The following is a 10,097-nucleotide window of genomic DNA, read 5'->3' on the forward strand; positions in this document are numbered from 1 at the left end:
CCCTAAACCATAAACCCTAAACACTAAATCCTAAACCCTATAACCTAAACCGTAAACCCTAAATCCTAAATCCTAAAACCTAAAACCTAAGCCTAAACCCTAAACCATAAACCCTAAACACTAAACCCTAAAACCCAAAATCCTTAAACCCTAAACTCTACTACCTAAACCTTAAACCTTAAACCATAAACCATAAACCCTGCTACCTAACCTAAACCCTAAACACTAAACCCTAAAACCCAAAATCCTTAAACCCTAAACCCTAAACCCTAAACCTTAAACCTAAAACCTAAAACCTAAAACCTAAAACCTAAACCCTAACCCTAAACCCTAAACCCTAAACCGCTTTTGACAGTTTTTGCATGAGTACAAAATACTGTAAAAGTGCACGGTCAATCATTCATGAATATTTGTGCAAGTCGTTTCAGTTGTTTATGAATGTTTGTGCAAATCTTTCCAGACTTATATAAACGCTTGTTCGATTTAAATTTACGAAGGCCGATCATTACAACGATTTGTTCACTAACATTTGTGTGTTACACTTATAGAATGTCACGTTAATAAAAATAACTCATTTCCACTGTACACAACTCTAATCGCTTATAGGATTTTCATTTACGAAGGGCGAACATTAAAAGACTTTGTTCACTATACACAACGGTAATCACTTTACAATTTTTATTTACAGAGGGTGAGTATTACAATGATTTCTTAACAGTATACAACGATAATCGCTGTTATGATTTTCAGTAACGAATGGTGAACATTACACTGATTTGTTCACCATATATATCGCTAATCCCTTTTGCGATTTTTATTTACAAAAGGAGAATATTACAACAATTTGTTCATATAGACAAACTTTGTAAAAAGCAAATCGTGATAGGACAAATACTATTTACAAAATGACATCTATGTCAGAGCCAACCTACGCATGGTATACTGAGGCATAATGCCTTCTTCTTTTAGAAACCACACTAATGGCCTAAAAGACTTCAGATTTCTTAAATTGTAAGTAGAGATACATGTACAGAGAGTTGTCGTCTATAGAGGTGACAAATAAGAGTCCAACATATTCATGTGTTTAGTAAAATTGAAATTTTATTTCAACCCAGAGGGATTTACATAATTTGTATACAGTCTTACAAAATTTATCTATAAAATTTGGTATACACAGTCTACAAAATCTGTTAGAATCTTTGTGCATCATATTAATCCTGGGGGGGGGTCGCGTCGTTCGTTGCCTTGTAAGTACTCTTGTCGGTTGAGTTTTTTTCTCTTCCACAATTAGAAACTTAGTCAATTTTTGACATAGTTCTGTGCGAAATCCAAGTATATCATCCTATAACAAAAATATATTGTGACACCAATATATAAATTGAGTCCCCAATAACAAAGGATACTAAAGAGCATACAACATCGAAATCAGGTTCTCATCTATTGTATATTGCTTTAGTATACTTTATTACAAATATGTCACAATTGACGCCATTATTTTGTAAAGGAGTATGGTTTGCATAAAGCAAGCTCCACTCGCCAATGTTGACACCCAAAATGTCTTTTAGGAATCTCTCTTGTGGTTAATGCATAATAAAGTAAAATATGGGCCACCGTAAAAGATACGATACACTTATAGTCAAACTCTTACCAAATGCATGATGTCACGTTGTACACCAGTGTGAAAGTCCAATGAGTTGTAGCACCATAGTTATTTTCCCATAAATCCACCACGTATAAAACCCAATGCTCAGCAGTTTGCCAAAGTGTAGGAATCAATATCTGTGAATCAATAGAATATCTTAGAAATTGATAGACAAATCGTGTTAGGAATGTTAGGCCTAAACCTTGGACAAGAGGTTTGTTCACTTACCTTTTCACTTGACCAAAAGTCTCTGCAGTGATCATTGTTACACCAACATAGTGGTGCATCTTGAAATCCAATGGTGTATGGCTTTCGGTGGACGTAAGTCTGTTAAACAAAACAATGATAATAGTAAGGTTAAAATATAAAGCAACAAGAGTAAATAAAAAAGAAAATAAATAAATAAGAGAACCGATATACCATAAAATAAGGGGTGACGATGCATCTAGTAATGCTTGTTGCGTTGCTTTGAATATACATGATGAAATCGGATATAGTCTGTTTGCAACAAATATGAACTTGTTAACATACATACCCATGGCATACGTAAATATATAACTGATAGTGGTTTCATACGTACAGAATCACTGATAGTGTTCCATTCTACAAATTCATCTTGCAATCGATTGATGTTCTCTTGGAGCTCTTTGCAGCATTTTCACCAACCTTTTTTTATGGACGTTCCACTGACATAAGCAGAATATTCAGTAAATGACATTGAAATTGCTTTCTACAGTACATAATACAAATCAAATATACACCTAGTCACAAGGTTTAGACAATATATGCCTAAATCGCCATCGTTGGTCGTGTAACTGTGGTCGTCTCCTTCGTTGCCATCGTTGGCCGTGTAGCTGTCGTCGTCTTCTTCATCACCATCGTTGGCCGTGTAGCTGTCGTCTTCTTCTTCATCGACATCGTTGGCCATGTAGTTGTCGTTGTCTCCTTCCTTGACAACAATACCCCCTTTGCGATGAAGCAGGTTATATGTTCGTTTCACGAACATGTCATTTCTAAAGAAATCGTCAGTTCGTATGTTCCTTAATCATGAAGCAATGCGAAGCAACACCCTCCACTTATACGATGTATCATTCATATATAAAGGAAACGTCGTTTTACCTACTGCCCGATTTCAAAAATCGCACGCAAATTAATTGCATTGCACATTAATTAAATGAAAAAACATCGTTTCATCTGCCTTTTACAAAACTAGTCAATGCAATAGGACATATCTAGACTGAGCATTTGGTATCAAGTTGTAAAATGATTTATGTTTATGAAGTTACATCGATTTTACTTTATCTAGACTGAACATCGTCTTGATTTATTTATTATTTTTCTTTTTTGCCATTTATGAATCAGTCATTGTGTAAATCACGATAAAAAATATCGTTCACATTGACAAAGCTCGTAACAACAAATCGTAATAGGATAAATATTGTTAAATTATGAAACTTAAAGTATTATGGTTGTAAGTCGATTTGTATTTATTAAGTTACCTAGATTTGTAGTTTACCAATAAACATCGTGACGATTTGTACATCGATTTACCTCGAGTTATAGTTTATCTAGTCTGAACAATGTCTCGATTTATGTGATGAGTTTAGGTGGGGGAGTGACCCGACCCGACCCGACCCGTTGTCCAGATCTAAAACCCTAATCTATTTAACCTCTCTTCCTCTTTCTTTTCTGCGGCAGAGCAAGTTCTTATTCTTCTTTTTTCTCCTACCTTCGTCTTCTTCTTCTTCTTTTCCTTCTTCATCTTCCTTGTATTTTTCTTTCTTCTTTATTCTTATGTGTTCCTTCTACCTGTGCTTGATGGATGGTGTTTGATGTTGATACCGTAGTTGTTTCATGCCATGCGAAAAGATATGTATAATCTTTGATGATGATTATATTGGTTATCTTCTATGGGTACATCGATATATTCATGACACATATGATTGTGGCATATTTATCATGAAGTATATCGAAGCTTATGCAGAATATAACGACCATAATCATCCTCAATCTTTGCCGTCATACTGAAGCAAACACATATATTTTGCATGATAGACAGGTGGGTGCTGATGACCATCTATTTGATCTATTCCTACTGTCGGACTCACAATCGTTCGCAAACCATACTTTTCAGTTGAAAAAATATCTTCCTAATCTTTGATATACTTCATGACAAATATGCTAGGCGTGCGAGCTGCATCTTCTCTGCCTGTTGGGATCCATACCTTTATCTGCTGCTAATATACTTTATAAAAGAAAACTTGCAAACAGATAAGGACCTCCATTGGTAGATAGATTTGCCTTCAATCGTTCCTAGTGACTAGCGAAGGCCACTCAGTAAACTGAAGCTGCTGCTGATGATGATGATGTTGATGTTGATGATGTCTGTTTCGAAGCACATCACTATTTTGACGTGAGTTGATGTTGATGATGATGTCTATTTTCTTTGATCTACTCAGTAAACTGAAGCTGCTGATGATGATGATGATGTTGATGTTGATGATGTCTGTTTCGAAGCACATCACTATTTTGACGTGAGTTGATGTTGATGATGATGTCTATTTTCTTTGATGATGGTGATGGTCATGTATTGTATCTAAGCCAAACCATTGGTCATGATGTATTGTAACTAAATACTAAGGTAAATGAATATGGTTGTAATGTATCGTTGAAATTATTTATAATAACGAGTGCTAAATATCTTACGACTGTTACTAAGAATGCTAACGATTATAACAACTTACACTAATGAAAGTTAAATGCTAAAGCGATAACGATTTGTACTAAGAAATACAAAATCCTGCAATGATCATTACTTAAGAATGCAAACGATTACAATGATTTACAGTACTGAAAGATAAATGCTAAAGCGATAATGATTTGTAGCAATGATTACTTAAGAATGCTAAACATTTCAATGATTTATACTACTGAATGATAAATGTTGAATTATATGTAACCGATTTTAAACCATCTACCTCATTTAATTACAGACCATCTAAAATAAACTTAGCAATATCTTGCATTACATTAATTCTAGCCCACCGATCGATCTTTAGAAAACCACAAATCGTAGGGCCACATTAAGACTGCAACATGATAATATGCTCCTATACCCAGGCCTACAAAATCAATATATTAGTAAGACTATAACCTTAAACAATTTTTTTTTCTACTTTTTGCTTTTTATCAGTCATTCTGTAATTCGCGATAAGACAAATTATTGTACATGTATTGTATATGAATCATTATACCAGATATTATTCGAGAGTGATATAGACAATGACGTCTGTATCGGTGAAGTTAACTTGATTTGTTCTTTACTAAGTCTAAACATCGGGTTGATTAATTTATTTTTCTTTTCTGCCATTTTCGAATGTCATTGTGTAAATCGCGATGGAATGTATCGTTCCCTAGTACAAAGCTCGTGAAGAAAAATCGCAATAAGATATTCAAATAGATTTGGATCGATTATTTGATGGGTTTAAGTGGGATGGTTGTACAGATCGTGATAGAACACCTTCTATAAAAAACAAATCGCGATCTCTTATATACAACTGCTTGCAAATCAATCATGATCTCTTATAAAAAACAAATGCGATCACTTTTATTTATGAAGGCCAAACATTACAATGATTTGTTTAGTGACACTTTTGTGTTATATTTATTAAAAAAAATTAAACAATTAAAGAATGTAATGTTATAAAAAATAATTATAGAATTACAACAAAGATTTATAGAATTACAATAAATAATTATCGGGATAAAAAGAATCACTATCATTTATTCAGTGACACTTAACGACTCAGATGGAGAATGACGACATACAAATCATCTCTTTCTTTTACTTGGTGGACTCTCTATCATTGGTGGCCTCTTGGTTCCCTCAATCTTATTATAAACACTGGTCATCATCTTTACCAGTGACCGCATTTGTCTCTCCAAATTGCTCACTTCCTTTCGTAAGTTCTTATTCTCCCTCTCCAACATCTCAAACCTTGTATCGAAGACTACGTTATCTTTTGTGAGCTGTGTTCACTCCTCATTGTATACTACAACTGAGGTAATCATTGTTATAGCCGGAGGGAGACAAAGACATGTTTTCTATGCTAGGATGTGACATGATGGGGGACAGGAGGGAGGCATGGGTTTCCAATATTCTCAATCTCTAGATTTCGATGCATGGGTTTCCAATATTTTTGAAAATAGTTGGAATCATATTATCATTTTTTATAATCATACGCTATGGCACAAACACCTCCTTTGTTCCAGTTATCCAATTGTTTCTTGTAGCATTCGTGACAATTCACGTTCTTGCCCCCCCCCACTATTCATCTTCCTTTTGACTTTCACATGATTCTTTGGGATAGACTGTCCCAAGCCAGATTGTAGGAAAACTCGACTACCATGCTGTAACTCAACTTCATAATTGCTAAACAGCCAAATATTGCGGCCAGACAGTCTCGCACCCTCAGCAACAAGCTTTTGGTTCTCATCCTCCCCATCTTCTTATGGTCTCCACACACAACCTGTATATTGGAGATTATGGTTTAGGTATAGACAATTATTCATGCTAATGAATGCTAAATATTAAAATTATTTATAATAACGAGTGCTAAATACATTACAATGACTGTTACTAAGAATGCAAATGATTACAACAATTTACAGTACTGAAAGATAAATGCTAAAGCGATAACGATTTGTACTAACGAAGACAAAATCCTGCAGCGATGATTACTTAAGAATGCTATACATTTCAACGATTTATACTACTAAATGATAAATGTTGAAACGATTGTAAACAATTTTAAACCATTTACCTCATTTAGTTGCAGACCATCTAAAATAAACTTAGCATTATCCTCCTTGATATTTATTCTAGCCCACTGATCGATCTTTGGAAAACCACAAATCGCAAGGCCACACTAAGGACTCAACCCGAAAATATGCTCCCACGCCCAGACCTATAAAAACAATATATTAGTAACACTATAACCTTCAATGAGCTTAGTCTACAAGTACTAAATATGTAATAAGCAAATACCTCAACAAATGGCCAAAACCCCCAGACGGTTTTCATACCTTTACTCACACGGTAAAGTTGACTGTACAAGTGTGCGAGCATAGCAACACCCCATGCATAGTTGTCGACTTCATCTAAGTCTATCAGGAACTGCAGCTACAAGTAACTTATTCTCAAACCAGAACAATCGAAAAATAAAGTAAGACTAAAAAAATAAAGAAGGAAGCTACGCAACTCTTGGTCATCTCTTTCAGATACACATATAGCAGACCGACCTTCCCATTTACTACGGAAAGAAGAAACTTTTATCGATGTGGAATTGCTTCCACCATAAATACATTGACTCCGGTCATCCATCGACATTCCTAGAAGGGCCGTGCACTTTTCTCTTGCGTTATAGCTTGAATCCCGTAATAGGACAACACTTCTATGGCACTTAAGGCCAGTAATCCGCGCCACATCTTCTAGGGTCATGGTGATCTCAAAAGAATCAAACTGAAATATGTTCGTCTGATGATTCCACTTTTTTACCAGATGGGTCATGGTGTTCCAGCACGTTTCAAAATAATGTTGGTTTAGAAGGCCACCGAAGTGCATATTTCATAATCGATCCTTCTGATATTCACTCAACTGTCCATACCACGACAAAACTACAGACCACTGACACCGCCCTCCGAGCTTTTCACCTGGTGCTCTACTTCTCTTCTGACCTCTCTGTAATACAAATTAGCATATTATTCGTATCAATTGTAAATTAGTCCCATTTATACTTTTACACCTCGTTGTACACAATAATCACTATAAATAATAATCGTTGTACACACGCTATCACAGTAATCGCTAACACAGTAATCGCTATACATAGTAATCGCTATCACAATAATCACTATATATAGTAATACCTATCACAATAAATCATTCACAGTAATCGTTATACATTAATCACTATCATAATAATCGCTATACATAGTAATCACTATCATAATAGTACCTATCACAGTAAATCGTGATAGACATGATCGATTTACGTACCTTGGTCACACTTTTCTCCTCTTCATCCCCTCTCTTCATCCTCTACCTTTCTTATTGTTCCACCGCCTCCCACTGCTTTTCTACTTCTTCCATCCTTCGCTCCATCACCTCCCTCCTCTGCTTTTCAATTTTTTCCTTCATTTTCCTTTGCTTCTCTTCCTCCTTCTGCCTTTTCCTTTCCCTTTCCTTCTCTTCCGCCTCATGCTTCTTCCTTTGTCTTTCCTTATCTTCCTCGTCCTCCTTCTCCTTCCTTTGCCTTTCCTTCTCTTCCTCGTCCTCCTTCTCCTTCTCCTTTCTTTGCCTTTTCTTCTCTTCCTCCTCCTTCTTCTTCTTCAATTGCATTTCCCTCTCATTCTTCTCCTTATTCTTTTTTTGCCTTTTCCTCTCCTTCGCCTCCTTCTTCATTTGCCTTATCCTCCTTTGCTTTTCAAAATATTCTTGCTAGATCAGTTGCCTTTCATCATCTTCCTCCTCCTTCTTCTTCTTCAATTGCCTTTCCCTCTCCTCCTCCTTCTTCCTTTGCCTTTGCTTTTCATTCTCCTCCTCCTTCTTCCTTTGCCTTTGCTTTTCATTCTCCTCCTCCTTCTTCCTTTACTTTTCCTTGTCTTCGTCATCTTTCTTCTTCTTCATCTTTAGTTCTTCTTCATTCTTCCTTTTCTCTTCATCCTCAATATCTGATGGATAATCCTCCACATAATACAATTCCAATGCTTTGTCCTTGTCTTTATCATTCTCAATCTTCATTATATTTTGGTACCTTTCATAATGCTCATATAGATGGGACTGGCGGATAACTTCTCTAATATTTATCCCATAGAACGAAGGAGAATTTCTTGTGTGACGATCTTTAGACATTGCTAACCTGCACAACAAATAAATTTAACCGCATCATTATATGTTACAACCGCCTCACTAAGTATATAATAATACAAATTATCTCATTCGTTACACAATCACCAACATTACAAATCATCGTAATATTTGGCTTCATAAGTAAACATTGTTGTAAGATTTAGCAAACTTAAGTACGAATCGAGGTAACTTCATAAATACACATCGCTAGTGCTTTAAATGTATAAATCATTGTTGCTTCAAACTTACAAATCGTTGTATAAGTCACAACCTTCATAAGTACATATTGTTGTAACGTTTGGCTTCATACGTATACATTATTGTATGATTTATCAAACTTAAGTACAAATCATGGTAGTTTTATTAAATCATTATTGTTTCAAACGTATAAATCATTGCTGCATCGAACATACAAATCATGGTAGAAATTTAGCCTTCATAAGTACACATCGTTGAAATGTTTGGCCTTCATAAGAACAAATCATGCTAACTATTTTTTGATGCCCAAAAGGTGGATAGGTACAAATCGATTTGTTTTAGTATAAAAATAGGTGTTATTTAGCATAAATAGTAAAACCAGTTGTAAGATTCAACATTCATATTTACAAATCGATTTGTTTGCATAAAAAAACCTTGGTAATCCGACAGTGGAGGAGAAACACCCAGAAGGTAGATACAGCCAATGGTGGCAACGATGCTGCCACTGCGCAGTCGATGACAAAGGATGCTCTGGTGGCAGCAGAAGACGAAAAAGAGTGCTCCGACGACAGTAGATGATGGCAAAGGGTGCAATGGTGTAGACAACAACAAAGGATGCTCTAGCGGCAACAAACAATAAAAAAGGGTGCTCTAGCGGTAGCAGACAATGACAAAGGATATGGCGGCACAAACGATGACAAAGAATGCTCTGGCGACAACAAACAACGACAAATGATGCTCCGACAACAGCAGACGATGACAAAGGAGGGTTTGGTTGCAGAAGATGATGACAAAGGGTGTGTCGTTAAAAGGAGCTTCTGTTACAACAGATGGTGCAAAAGTTTATTGCTTAGAGCGAAAATGAAATGTTTGGACTTTGAAGAGTTAACATCATTCTCAAACCGACGTTTCAATTTTCTAGATGGAGGATCTCAAACCATCATTTCCCTTTTTTGAATGAAGGACATTTTTGTCATCTTTCTGAACTATCGTTTCATCCCAAGAATGGCGGGAAAGGGTACTTATGTCTTTGCAATTGCACTGGATTAAGATGCTAAGTGATGCCGACACACACGGGGATACGAGCCCCGTGAGCTTATATACGTGGCACTCATTGGGACCTCCAAACACGAACTGTGGCTAACAATCGTCTTCGGGGGGAGGGGGGACATATAACCTACTTCGCCCGTTCACACATGTTAACGTGGCCAACCAACTAGGGACGAAATGGTTCCAATCTGAAACAGCTAAATACACAGGGATTCGTATCAGAATCGAATTCAGAACAACGATGTTAAAAAAAACCATCCTAGAAGCATGAGAGCAGTTTTGTTATTTGGAGAGCTC

Source organism: Nuphar pumila, chromosome 11 (assembly GCF_984573655.1).
Source record: "Nuphar pumila chromosome 11, dmNupPumi1.hap1.1, whole genome shotgun sequence".
Taxonomy (NCBI): domain Eukaryota; kingdom Viridiplantae; phylum Streptophyta; class Magnoliopsida; order Nymphaeales; family Nymphaeaceae; genus Nuphar; species Nuphar pumila.